Below are 12,776 nucleotides of genomic sequence, written 5' to 3'. Positions count from 1 at the left end.
TAAAACTCGCGACTACATGGTTTCAAGAAAAATGGTCAATTTTGGGATTTTTGTGGTGTTTATGGGGTTTGTGTGGAATAAAAAATGATATAAAATTAATTCTCAGTATACATGATCAGTCCAAACTAGAAAATAAGAAAATATCATATTTTATGTATAAATAAAAATAGAAAAATAAAAAATTTAGAAAAAATAAGTTGTTTACATTCGAAAAATAAGAAAAAATAAGATTTATGTGTGTGGATGTGTGACATGACTGGAGCATGAGGGAAGATCCTTAGTTCAACCTTTTCTTTGTGTTAAAGTGGAGTCTTTATCGCTTTTATAAAGAAAAGCACATTCAAAATGCTTCCTATGTCTATCAACGCATGCATAACCTAAGCAGTAGGGAAAAGGAGGGGTTTTGAGAGTGACTAATTACTAATAAGATTCTAACTTCTAATCTTTTTCTTATGCATGGCATATAGGATGTTTATGGTTTAAGTTTAAGAGGGTCTAGCAGCATGAGAATGCTCGGTTCTAACCCTCAGCAATGCAGCATTACGTGTAGGTTAAAATTCGTTGAAAGAAATGTCTTTGTACCTCACAATGTTGCTTTCTAAATGATAAAATGATTGAGCACTATGGTTCATACACAATTGCATTGCACACAACTCATGGTACCATTACTGGATACATTGCAATTGTATTCATGCATATGACCTACATTGGGTATGTGAGATATCCTAAGTTGTAGGTTTAGATGATCGGTTTCCTTTGGGACTATTTAGTGAGGCAGAATAACCATATCTCCTAGAACGTTTGAAAACAAGAGTGGAGTTTGTGACATACGTTCTATTTGTGTTAGCGGTGTATCAAGGAGCCAATCCCCAAGGTGTAGGCACAGGGGATTCACTAGTAGTAATAAAAAGACGTCACATGTGTGCAAGAAATATATGAAAATACCCCTTATCTACCCCCTATTTATGGGACCTTACCTTATCAAATGTACCTTCCTTCCCTTAAATAACCCCCCTCCCTTACACTCACATGGTACCATACAGTAAACCCTAGTGGACCCCCCAGGGGTGTAGGAGAGCCGCAGTGGGGCCACGGCATTTAGCCAAGGGGTGCCTCTTGTGTCTATGCTTACGAGGTGTTTTACACCGATATATGTAGGGACTCCCTCTGAGGAGTGTGGGGAAGGTTGAACCATTAATGGATTACAATCCAAAACAAATGTAAAATTTACTATACAAGTTAGGGCACTGTGTCCCTTAAATGCTCCTAGCTGTGAAGCCGAGAGGGTGTATTCTTTGAGTGTAGAGAGGCCTGTCGGCTTCCCAACATGGTGAGAAGTGGAAAATGAGATTAAATATGCTGATTTTTTTATCTTTCATATGCATATAGGTCTTTTTTTAGGTGTAAGGAGATAGTAGCACGAGTTTTCTCAATTATATCTTCTACATCACTTCAATACATATAGTGAAAAACATAAAAACATATGATTGTACACATGGAACACGTTGTTGTTTTTTCTTTGTTTGTGCATTTTAGAGCATTCCACCTTGCATGGAAAGAACATAAAAGCATGGTATCATAATAAAACTCCTAGATGCATAGCATTTGCTTGAAAAAAAACACGTTGATCCACATGGAGTGGAAGAGGATCCCTGGCCATAGGTTAGCATGTTTATTCTTGGGGGAAAGTTTATATGAGTTTATGAAAAGTCTCTTGGAATGATAAATATCAAGAGAGGAGTTTGTTACGATGTTCTAGGTGTTGCAAACGGCCCATCCTGGGACCAATCCCTAGGCTGTAGGAGAACCATACGAGCCACAATATTTAGCTGGGGTGCCCTTTATGTATGTGATTCAAGGTGAGATAGTCATCTACATGTAGAAACTCCCTTGCTTGGAGTCACAAGGGGTAATTAGTTGGACTACAATCCAAATTTGCATCTATAAACACAACAGTTAGAATAATCATTTATAGTACCCAGACACTCCTGGCTATGAGGCCGTGTGGGGTCGTTTGGTGTGTTTAGGAGCTCTTGGCTAGAGCCATCAGAGCTAGTGTGTTAGACCCATTTCAGATCCATTTTACATCACAGACCCAATGTCAGGCCCATCTTAGGTCCCAACGTAGAGTTTGGCTCTTTCCCACACTAGGATTAGTTTTGGTAGTCAATCGCATTGAGGGTCTCTTCTAGTTCTTCAATCTTTGTCTTCAAATCTTTAACTAGCTTGGTTCCTTTGTGGAACTTCTTTATGTCTTTGTGAATATCTTCTTTGCCGAATGGATTTATTTAAGCAACCTCTCTTTCTTCTTACATATATATTTGAGCTAGTGACAAAGCTCAAGCTTCTCTTTGAAGGAAATGCCATTCCATATTTGAAGTTTTCTCTAGTTGGTTGACATCTCTTTGAGCTAGTGACAAAGCTCGAGCTTCTCTTTGAAGGAAATGCCATTCCATATTTGAAGTTTTCTCTAGTTGGTTGACATCTCAGCTAATATAGTCGTGCTCCCCCATTGAGCTTCAACTCCCTTATAGATTGGTTAGCACATTAGGGTTAGCTTCATGTTTTGTTAGAATCCCCTCTATGACCATCACTAGGAATGCTAATAATAAACCCCTACAAACACAAAGGTTTAAGAGCCATACATAGGCAAGCAATTTTGACTCTAACTAGTCTATGTAATTGTGGTGACTGTTGTGTGTATAGGTTGAATGGACTTGAACAGCATGTTTTGCACGGTTGACTATAGCAAACATGGCATTACTTTGTTTCTCTAACAAGGAAAGTTTTTGTGGCAAATCAATGCTCGCCATAAAAATGAATTAGTAGCAAATATAAAAACTTTCAAGTTAATCTTTCAAAGAGATTTCTTAATAAGAAGATCATGTATTTGCAATTTCTATGATTGCAAAAGTTAAGCTTTTAAACTATTTTCATCAAATTTTTAAGGTATTTTGGAAAATGCACAATCTCTTTCGTTGTAAATCTCAATTTTTGTGAACATTGGGCAAAGTTCTCTCTCTCTCTCTCTCTCTCTCTCTCTCTCTCTCTCTCTCTCTCTCTCTCTCTCTCTCTCTCTCTCTCTCTCTCTCTCTCTCTCTCTCTCTCTCTCTCTCTCTCTCTCTCTCTCTCTCTCTCTCTCTCTCTCTCTCATATATATATATATAGCAACATGGGGGGGACATTGTGACTATGCTTCCTTGATCAATGATGGATTTTTTGAGATGATGTGTACCCTCATACCACCAGGTAGTCTCTTTCGTTATCAACATTTTAGATATTCTTTAATTGTATTGTTTATCCCGAAACACAAATAGTTGTAACTTATACTCTTATAGGCCATTTTGGCCTCTTGCAAATGTTAGTAAATCATTTCATTTGATCTCTCTCTCTCTCTCTCTCTCTCTCTCTCTCTCTCTCTCTCTCTCTCTCTCTCTCTCTCTCTCTCTCTCTCTCTCTCTCTCTCTCTCTCTCTCTCTCTCTCTCTCTCTCTCTCTCTCTCTCTCTCTCTCTCCCCCTCAAAAAAAAAAAAGCAAGTTTGATTTTTCAACATTTCTATGGCAATTATACTTGTGTAGATGATAAAATTGCAAGTGCATGTAGTGGCATGAACTTGCACGAATTCGGGCTTTAATGAGGTAGCACATGTTCCAAAGTTACTTTAGTAACATGAACTTGTGTGTGGATAAAAGAATTGGAAGTTAACATTTATTGTTGGGAAGAACACCCATCTTTCACTCAAAGGCGAGGCACCTTGGTGCCACATTGTACTTAAAGGGGAAAAAAAGGATTGGAAGTTCGTGTTAGCATGAGTGAATGGATTTGTAGCCTGATGAGATTGAGTATGGATTTTAGTATTGTGGGTATGTGAATTCGATCCTTGGGTTGCACTTCTCTCATGGCACCGATCTAAAGCTTCACGTTGAATGTAGTAGCTTACAATCTTGCTTGTGTTTGGGCCTTTAATGATTTAACATGTGCTACAAGAATTACACAGGAGGGGCCAATGAAATTTTCACAATGAGCAAAACAACATTAGCTTATCTAAAATAAGTAGCCTTGGTTGTGCAAGGATAATGAAGCAATGCAAGCATGCAATTGTATGTTTGTAGGAGAAAAAGTTAGAGAATGATGTTGTTTTAGATTTACAAGACATGGGATATGCTCTTTTCATCAATTCAGATCACAAAAAGGGAAAGGAGGAAATTGATTACTATTAGGAATGAAACAAATCTATGTTAGCTAGATTATGATGATGTTGGTAATGTTATCACAGTCACAAATCATGTGGGATGGAGAAGAGGTTTCTATATTCTCTAAGTATAAGTATACCCCTAACTCCTCATGGGAGTTTGCTAGATGTTGGGAATGGATTGCATGTAGGCTTAATTGTAGAGAGACCATTCTTTATAGAGATTGGAATATGATTGTGGAAGGAGATGATAGATCACATGGGTGAGGATGAATGATCAAGGAGGAGAGGATGAATTAGGAAGCATTAAAGGTTAATGCAAGATTAGTGGATCTTATTTGTTGTTCTAGTGATTGTACTAAACTTATAAATTGGCATGATAGACACCATGATGACACATGAAGGGGTGCTCACTCTGATAGATTATATGTGTGTGGGTATGAGAGTGGTTGTTCCCTTAGATTATCTATTTGTGTGGGTATGAGAGTGGTTGCAACTCATGTTAGGAATAGCTCCTGGGCATGATGGCATACCTATTGGTTTTTATTCTAAAGTTTGGGAGTATTATGGTGATTATTTGTGCACATTGATAATTTTGTTAGGCAAACAAGTTATCTTCTTGTGAGAGAAAATCAAGGTGTTATTAACTCCAAAGAATGAGAATAAGAGGAGGCTATGGCACTTCAACATCTTACAATGTTAAATGTCCCTTATAAAATGATGGCTAAAGCGATGGCTTTAAGGATCAAATTCATTCTATCAAAGCTATCAAATGCAATATGGATTTTTTCACTTTAGGAGAATTCATAATGTTATTCTTAATATTTTGTTTGGTAATAACCATGGTATGGAGCTACGAGGGGGATATTGTGTTATCAATATATATTCAGATAAAGAGTATGATATGAATTGATGGGAGTTCATCTTGCAATGGCTAACTTGTGAGGTTTGTTGAGATATCGAGCTCCACTCGTGATACGCCAGGGTGACCGTTGTGTATTTATGTCACCGACTTGTCAGTTGCAGACACGGTTGGTACACCGCCCATGAATAATAGCTACATGATAGCTATCCTTAACTACTCTAGTTCGTGGCTCAGTTAGTATGCCACCTTAGTTAGTTGAGTTTGGTTTGAGACCCATATATAGGGTTCTTCTATTTCTTTGTATTTGAGTTCTTTTTGGCTTACACAACTAAGAAGAGGAAAACTGTTTTCAGCCTCCACCCTTGTGTGTCTTCCCCCATTGTGCAAGCAAGAAAGCTTCAAGCGAGACTCCTTCCTTCTCTCCCACAATCTTGACATGGTATCAGAGCCTTGTTCGTGGTAAGGAGCTCAAGAAAGCAAGCCAAGCTCGCGGTGGTCTGGTAAGAGGAGCAGTGTTGCTTTCATTTTCTGTTTTGGGAGCAGATCTCTGCAGGTAGCACAGCCGGAAAGTGCAGGAGTGCACTGTCTCAGGTTGAGACGCCCTTCGCGGTGAAGCAAGAGGGCAGTATATGCTGCGGGAAAGAGCTTTAGCTCGCGGCGACCCTGTTTTTTTTATTTGAGGCCATTTCGGGGCCTGTTTTGGAGGCGGAAGTTTTCTGCACGCACTCAGGAAAAAGCCCTGTTTTATGCTGTGCAACCACTGTTCTACAGGTCGGTGAAAAGTTACTGTAGAAATCGCATCGTATGCTTGTGCGCAGAGACATTGGGAGTTACAGAATCATCCCTGTTGCTTGTTGATGCAAAATCGTCACTAGGAAGTGACTGTGTGGTCAAATACCACTTTCGCCAGTTTTGCAGATTTGCCCTTGTGAGGGTGAAGCTGAGTTTTTGCAGTGACAGAATTTTTCGCAGTGTTCTGTAATGGCGTCTGATTCTCTCTCACAGATTGTAACTGAAAAGCTTGACAAGAACAACTTCCAGGCATGGAAGTTTAGAATGACGAATTTCCTTATGGGAAAAGGATATTGGGAATTTGTTGCAGGAAATGAAGAAGAACCAGTTCTTCCTGATGTTCCCAATCAACAGCAAATGCAGGCATTCAAAGCATGGCATGAGAGAGCCAGGAAAGTTATGTATTGGCTGTCTATCAGCATTTCAGACTCTATGATTGTGCATATTCAGGATGCAAGTACGCCAAAGGAGGCATGGGATACTTTGTCAAAAATGTATAGCACAAATACGCAAGCCAGGAAAATGCAGCTCAAGCAAGAGTTGCATAATGTGCAAAGAGAAAGTATGAGCATCAACGACTACCACATGAAGGTGAAGAAGATTGCAGATGCACTTGCTTCCATTGGGTCGCCAGTGGAAGATGATGATTTAGTTTCTGTGACCTTGAATGGTCTAGGAAAGGATTATGCACAGTTTCGGACATCCATTTCAATTCGTGAAAGATTTCCTGATTTTGAGGAGTTGATTGCTCTTCTAATTTCTGAGGAACAGAGAAATGGTGGTGCATCTTCTTCAGGAGGAACTTCAAAAGAAGCTGTCTTCTACTCAAATGCTGGAAGAGGTAGAGGCAGAGGTAGAGGAGGCCGATTTGGAGGCCGTGGTAGAAATCAGAATATGCAGCAAACTCAAGAAAACCAGTCCTATGGAGGAGGACGTGGTAACTCTAGAGGCAGGGGGAGCCAAAGAGGTCGTGGTGGATGGCAAAGAGGTCAAAATGCAAACAGTAATGTTGAATGCTACTACTGTGGTAAAATGGGTCATATGGCTAAAGACTGCTATAAAAAGCAGAATGACATCATGAATGGAAAACTGCAACAAGGGAATTATGCATCTTCTAGCAGACAGGGTGATGACAGAAATGAGCATTTGTTCATGGTGCAGCACATGAACAATTTTGTGACAAGTGCAGAAGAAAGCAATGATGTATGGTATGTTGACTCAGGTGCATCAAACCACATGACAGGTCATGCAGAATGGATGGAGGATGCAAGGAAAATGGAAAAACCAGGATTTGTGGAGACTGGTGATGATACTGCACATCCTATTGTGCAGATTGGAAAAATTCCCTTGTCTATGCAGGATGGGAAAAAGAAATACCTGTCTGATGTATTTCATGTCCCGAATATCACCAAGAATCTAGTTTCTGTTGGTCAAATGGTTGAACAGGACTTGCAAGTCAGATTTAATCCTCATGGATGCTTTGTTGAGGATATGAAAAATAAAGGTCGCTTGATAGCAAAAGGAAAGAAGAAGGGCAGAATGTTTACATTGGATGCAGACATGCCTGAATTGAGTGCAGCAATGTTTGCACATGGGACCGGTGTAGTTGCAGATATTGATATCTGGCATAAACGCATTGGTCATGTTAATGTACAGCGACTTAAATCAATGCAGGCCCAAAACATTGTTGCAGGATTGCCAAAATTCAAGGTTGCAGAAATGCATAAGGTATGTGAAGCCTGTCAGTTTGGAAAACAGGCAAGGAAACCATTTCCTAGACATGTTCAAGAGAGTGAGAAGCCATTGGAATTAATCCACTCTGATGTGTGGACTACTAAAGCTGCATCTCTTGGAGGCTGTCATTATTTTGTCACTTTTATTGATGACTATAGCAGAAAACTTTGGGTGTATTTTATGAAGAAGAAAAGTGAAGTGTTTGGGCATTTCAAAACTCTTAAAGCTATGGTTGAAAAAGAAACAGGTCTGCAAATAAAATGCCTAAGGTCAGATGGAGGGGGAGAGTACCTCTCAAATGAGTTTGCAAGGTTCTTGCAGGAGCATGGCATAAAGCAACAATATTCATGCAGTTATACCCCACAGCAAAATGGAATTGCAGAAAGAAAAAACAGACATATTGGAGAGGTGTCTCGTGCCATGCTCAATGAAAAAGACCTGCCAGATTTTTATTGGGCTGAAGCAGTTGCTACAGCAGTCTACATAATGAACAGGACTCCCACTGCAGCAATACATGGAATGACTCCAGAGGAGAGGTATACTGGTAGGAAACCAGATATTTCTCATTTGAAAATTTTTGGTTGCATTGCCTATGTACATGTGCCAGATGAGTTGAGATCCAAGTTGGATCCAAAAGCTGAGAAGTGCATCTTTATTGGTTACTCTCTGCAGCAAAAAGGGTATAGATGCTATAACCCTTCTACTCGTAAGTTTACAGTGAGCAGAGATGTTGTTTTTGATGAGATGAGTAGCTGGTATAAACCAGTAAATGTGATTGATGATGTAGATGCACAAAATGGTAATGCTGCACAGAATTCACAGCAGCAGTCACAAAATATTAGTGGACCTGGAGCATCCTCTAGCAGTGGTTCACATTCTTCGCCATGGACAGGCAGATTGAGATCAGGAGAATCTTCTCAAAGTAATGCAGATAGTGGTATGCAGGTATCACGAAAAGGAAAAGAGAAGGTTGATCAGCCCATGTTTGATGTGAATGCAGGTCACTCTTATGTGGATGGTGAATCCAGTGGCTCAGAACAGAGCATTGATGATGAGTTGGGTATTCCTTCTATTGTTACACCTGGAGTAAGAAAGACCAGGGATGTTTTGAGAGCACCTGGGAGTGAACCTACTTTGCGCAGGTCTACGAGAGCTAGATATCCTGTGGATAGGCTGAAATATGATGGATTTACAGCCATTCACTATGCATATATGGTCAAAGTGATACAGGAACCAGAACCCACTTCTTTTGAGCAAGCCATGGGAAAAGAAAAATGGGAGAAAGCCATGGATGAAGAAATGGATGCCTTGGAAGCAAATGCTACATGGGAGTTAGTACCTTTGCCTAAAGGTAAGAATGCAATTGGCTGTAAGTGGGTTTATAAGGTGAAGCACAATGCAGATGGTTCTGTAAACAGATACAAGGCAAGATTAGTAGTCAAGGGGTATGCACAAACATATGGCATTGACTATGAAGAAACATTCAGTCCGGTTGCAAGGATGGCAACCGTAAGAGCAGTCATTGCTATGGCTACATCAAAGGGATGGTCTTTACATCAGATGGATGTAAAGAATGCCTTCTTGCATGGTGATTTGCAAGAAGAGGTCTATATGGAGCAGCCACCAGGTTATGTGCATGGTGTTCATCCTGAGTTTGTTTGCAGGTTGAAGAAAGCTTTGTATGGCTTGAAGCAAGCACCTAGAGCATGGTCTGACAAGATAGGACAGTATCTTGTCACTATTGGCTTTCAGATTTCCAAGGCAGATTTCTCACTTTATGTGAGAAAAACAGAGAAAGGTATTATGCTACTTGTCATTTATGTTGATGATTTGATTATGACAGGTGACAGTGATGAAGATATCCTTCATGTGAAAATGCTATTGAAGCAGAAGTTTGAGATGAAGGATTTGGGAGAGCTGCGTTATTTCTTGGGCATTGAGGTGATTAGATCACCAAGTGGGATACAGCTCTTGCAGAGGCAGTATGGATTGGACATGCTGTCCAAATATGGGATGACAGGCTGTAAGCCTATTTCAGTTCCTTTGGAGCAGAATGTGAAGCTGAGCACAGATGCAGGTGAGCTTCTGGAAGACCCTACTATGTACAGACGCATAGTAGGAAGCTTGATTTATATGACTATTACCAGGCCAGATTTGAGCTATGCTGTTAGATTGGTAAGTCAGTTTATGCAGGCTCCAAGGAAACCACATTTGGATGCGGCTAGACGCATACTCAGGTATGTGAAGTCCACATTGCAGTATGGACTATTTTATGAGACTGGGGTTCAGATACAGTTGCATGGATACACTGATGCTGATTGGGCTGGTAGTATTTCTGATAGACGATCTACCAGTGGATATGTGTTCTCTTTTGGGAGTGTTGCAGTCACTTGGAGCAGCAAGAAACAGCCTACAGTTGCCTTGTCGAGCACAGAGGCTGAGTACAGGGGTGCAGAAATGGCTGCATGTGAGGTAGCTTGGTTGCATAAGCTACTTTATGATATGCATCAGCCTACAGATGGACCAGTTGTCATTTATTGTGACAACATGAGTAGTATACACTTGGCAAATAACCCAGTCTATCATGCTAGAACAAAGCACATTGAGGTGCATTATCACTATGTGCGAGAGAGGGTTTTACTAGGTCTTATTGATCTAGTTTATGTCAGCACAGAGGATCAGGTAGCTGACATATTTACGAAGGCATTGGGTGCAGAGAAGCTGCGCAAGTTCAGAGACCTGCTTGGTGTGCAGGAATTGGGATCGAGCTCGAGGGGGAGTGTTGAGATATCGAGCTCCACTCGTGATACGCCAGGGTGACCGTTGTGTATTTATGTCACCGACTTGTCAGTTGCAGACGCGGTTGGTACACCGCCCATGAATAATAGCTACATGATAGCTATCCTTAACTACTCTAGTTCGTGGCTCAGTTAGTATGCCACCTTAGTTAGTTGAGTTTGGTTTGAGACCCATATATAGGGTTCTTCTATTTCTTTGTATTTGAGTTCTTTTTGGCTTACACAACTAAGAAGAGGAAAACTGTTTTCAGCCTCCACCCTTGTATGTCTTCCCCCATTGTGCAAGCAAGAAAGCTTCAAGCGAGACTCCTTCCTTCTCTCCCACAATCTTGACAAGGTTTTGGTAGTGCCTTCTACAAGATGGTCGATACTTTGTTTAGCAATGCATCTACTATCATAAATATTAATGGGTATTGTACCCATGCCTTTATCTCAAGAGATCTATCATCAAAGGTTGTCCTTCCTCCCCCTCTATTAATTGCTATGTCACAGCCATTTCTTGAGCATATTAATTACAAGGTACAATTGGATCCTATTAAAGGTCTTCCACTCTCAAATGGCTAGATGTTGGCCTCCCAAATTGCTGACAACACTTTGAATATTGTTGTTGTGCTAAAGGATGCCTTGTACAATATTTGATGAAGTCCTATGATGGATTTGATGATGTGTTGGGCTCTCTAATAAGTAGAGAGAAGACTAAGTATTTGCTTCTTGTGACTGGGTAGGCAAATTAGATTCAATTGAAATGTTGGTCTAAAGTGTATTGAGAAGGGAAGATATCATATATTCGTGTGCTCCTATTGGCTTCATTGTTACAATGGCACATAGATTTGATTTGGATCCTTGCTAAGTTGAAGGACAAGATCAAAGGGAAAAATAATTTGAAACTGGGCTTGGTTGGGAGAATAATTGCGTTGAAGTCTATCTTGACTCCTATCATGATCTTTACTGGCTCTATTTTTCCCTTTTCTAAAAGTTGGAAGAAGTTGGAATCTCTTTTTAATTCTTATTGTAGGTCCTTTGAAAAGAACATGAATTGGTTTGTAGTGTCTTTGAAGGTCCTTATTGCTCCTAAAAGTAGAGAAATTGGCCAATCTATTAAGGATAAATCTCAAAGGTTAGGTTTTGGTATTATGAAAAGGCTCAATAGCCATCAAGCTTGGGCTATTCTTATGAGACACTAGATTGTATTTGGGAAGGCCTGGTGCAATTTGATCCCAAGTATCAATTGTTGGAATATACTTTTAAGCAAAAATGTTGAAGGGAAGATTAAAATTTCTCAATTTTCTTAACGTTTGCTCAATGCCTGGAAAGAGGTGCTTGATAGGTTCTCATGGACACGTGATAAAAATGGTAGGATGGATTCTTCTTTGTCCCATGTTATCCAATTGCAATAATATGAGGCATTCTCAAAAAAACTCTATCCAATGAGTTCTGGACCAAGGTTGTGTCAAAGTACTAGTGAGAAAGGTGGAAGGACATTTGCGATCATCATCTATCATGGATTTCAATGGACTTGGCATCATTGTGGATCGATTTCATCGCTTTGAACCAAGACTATTTGTATGAATTTGATCCTATCTGAGAAAAAAGAGATGTGGCCCACTATAAAGTTTGAAAAAGAAGTCCTTCCCTCTTATTGGTCGAGTTTCTCCTATAGGTGCTCCAACTATTTCTACAAAGGCTAAAGTTGATCTGAGCAAAGGGGATAGTAACTATTGTAGGAAAGTTCATTAGTGTTGGAAAAACTCAAGCAAGAGGGCTACCATAAGAACTTGGACGAAAAGGCTCAAATGGTGCCACTTTGCTACTCCATCATTCAAACTAAATATTATGCTTTGGTGTGTCCAATAAGCTACCTACCAAACAAAGGCTACAATTTCTACCCCATTCACCTTTGTGTTTTATATGTAAGAGACATGTTGAGTCCATCAAGCATATTATGTGGGAATGTTTAGGGCTAAGTATTGCCGAAGATATGTTGAGAGGAACAATGACATCTACAAGGTTGCATGCTAAAATCATGTTCAAGTAAGGAGATAAATGAAATATGAATGATGAATCATATAAGATATGGGCTATTATCAATGGGCTACTATTTAGAGTAATTTGGACATGTAGGAATAATACGGTTTTTGGGGGGACACATATACCCCTATCCATTTTTGGTTCATCATCAATCATCTTAGAGATGATTTGTATGTAGTTGTCTTTGTTTTGGCCAAGAAGACTAGTGTTTAGAGCCAGGTCACACCCAGTTTGAGTGATATGCCCAAGCATGCCAAGGGGAGTGGAGTTATCTAGACCCCCACAAACCTTGCTAAAACTTTGAAAATCCTAGGTGCTAGCAACATGCTAGTGGGGTTACCGCATCCTCTCTTTACAATTGGTCAAG

This window comes from Lygodium microphyllum, chromosome 11, assembly GCF_053477565.2.
Source record: "Lygodium microphyllum isolate KBCC chromosome 11, Lygodium_microphyllum_v1.1.10, whole genome shotgun sequence".
Taxonomy (NCBI): Eukaryota; Viridiplantae; Streptophyta; class Polypodiopsida; order Schizaeales; family Lygodiaceae; genus Lygodium; species Lygodium microphyllum.
Note: the sequence above shows the minus strand (reverse complement) of the source record.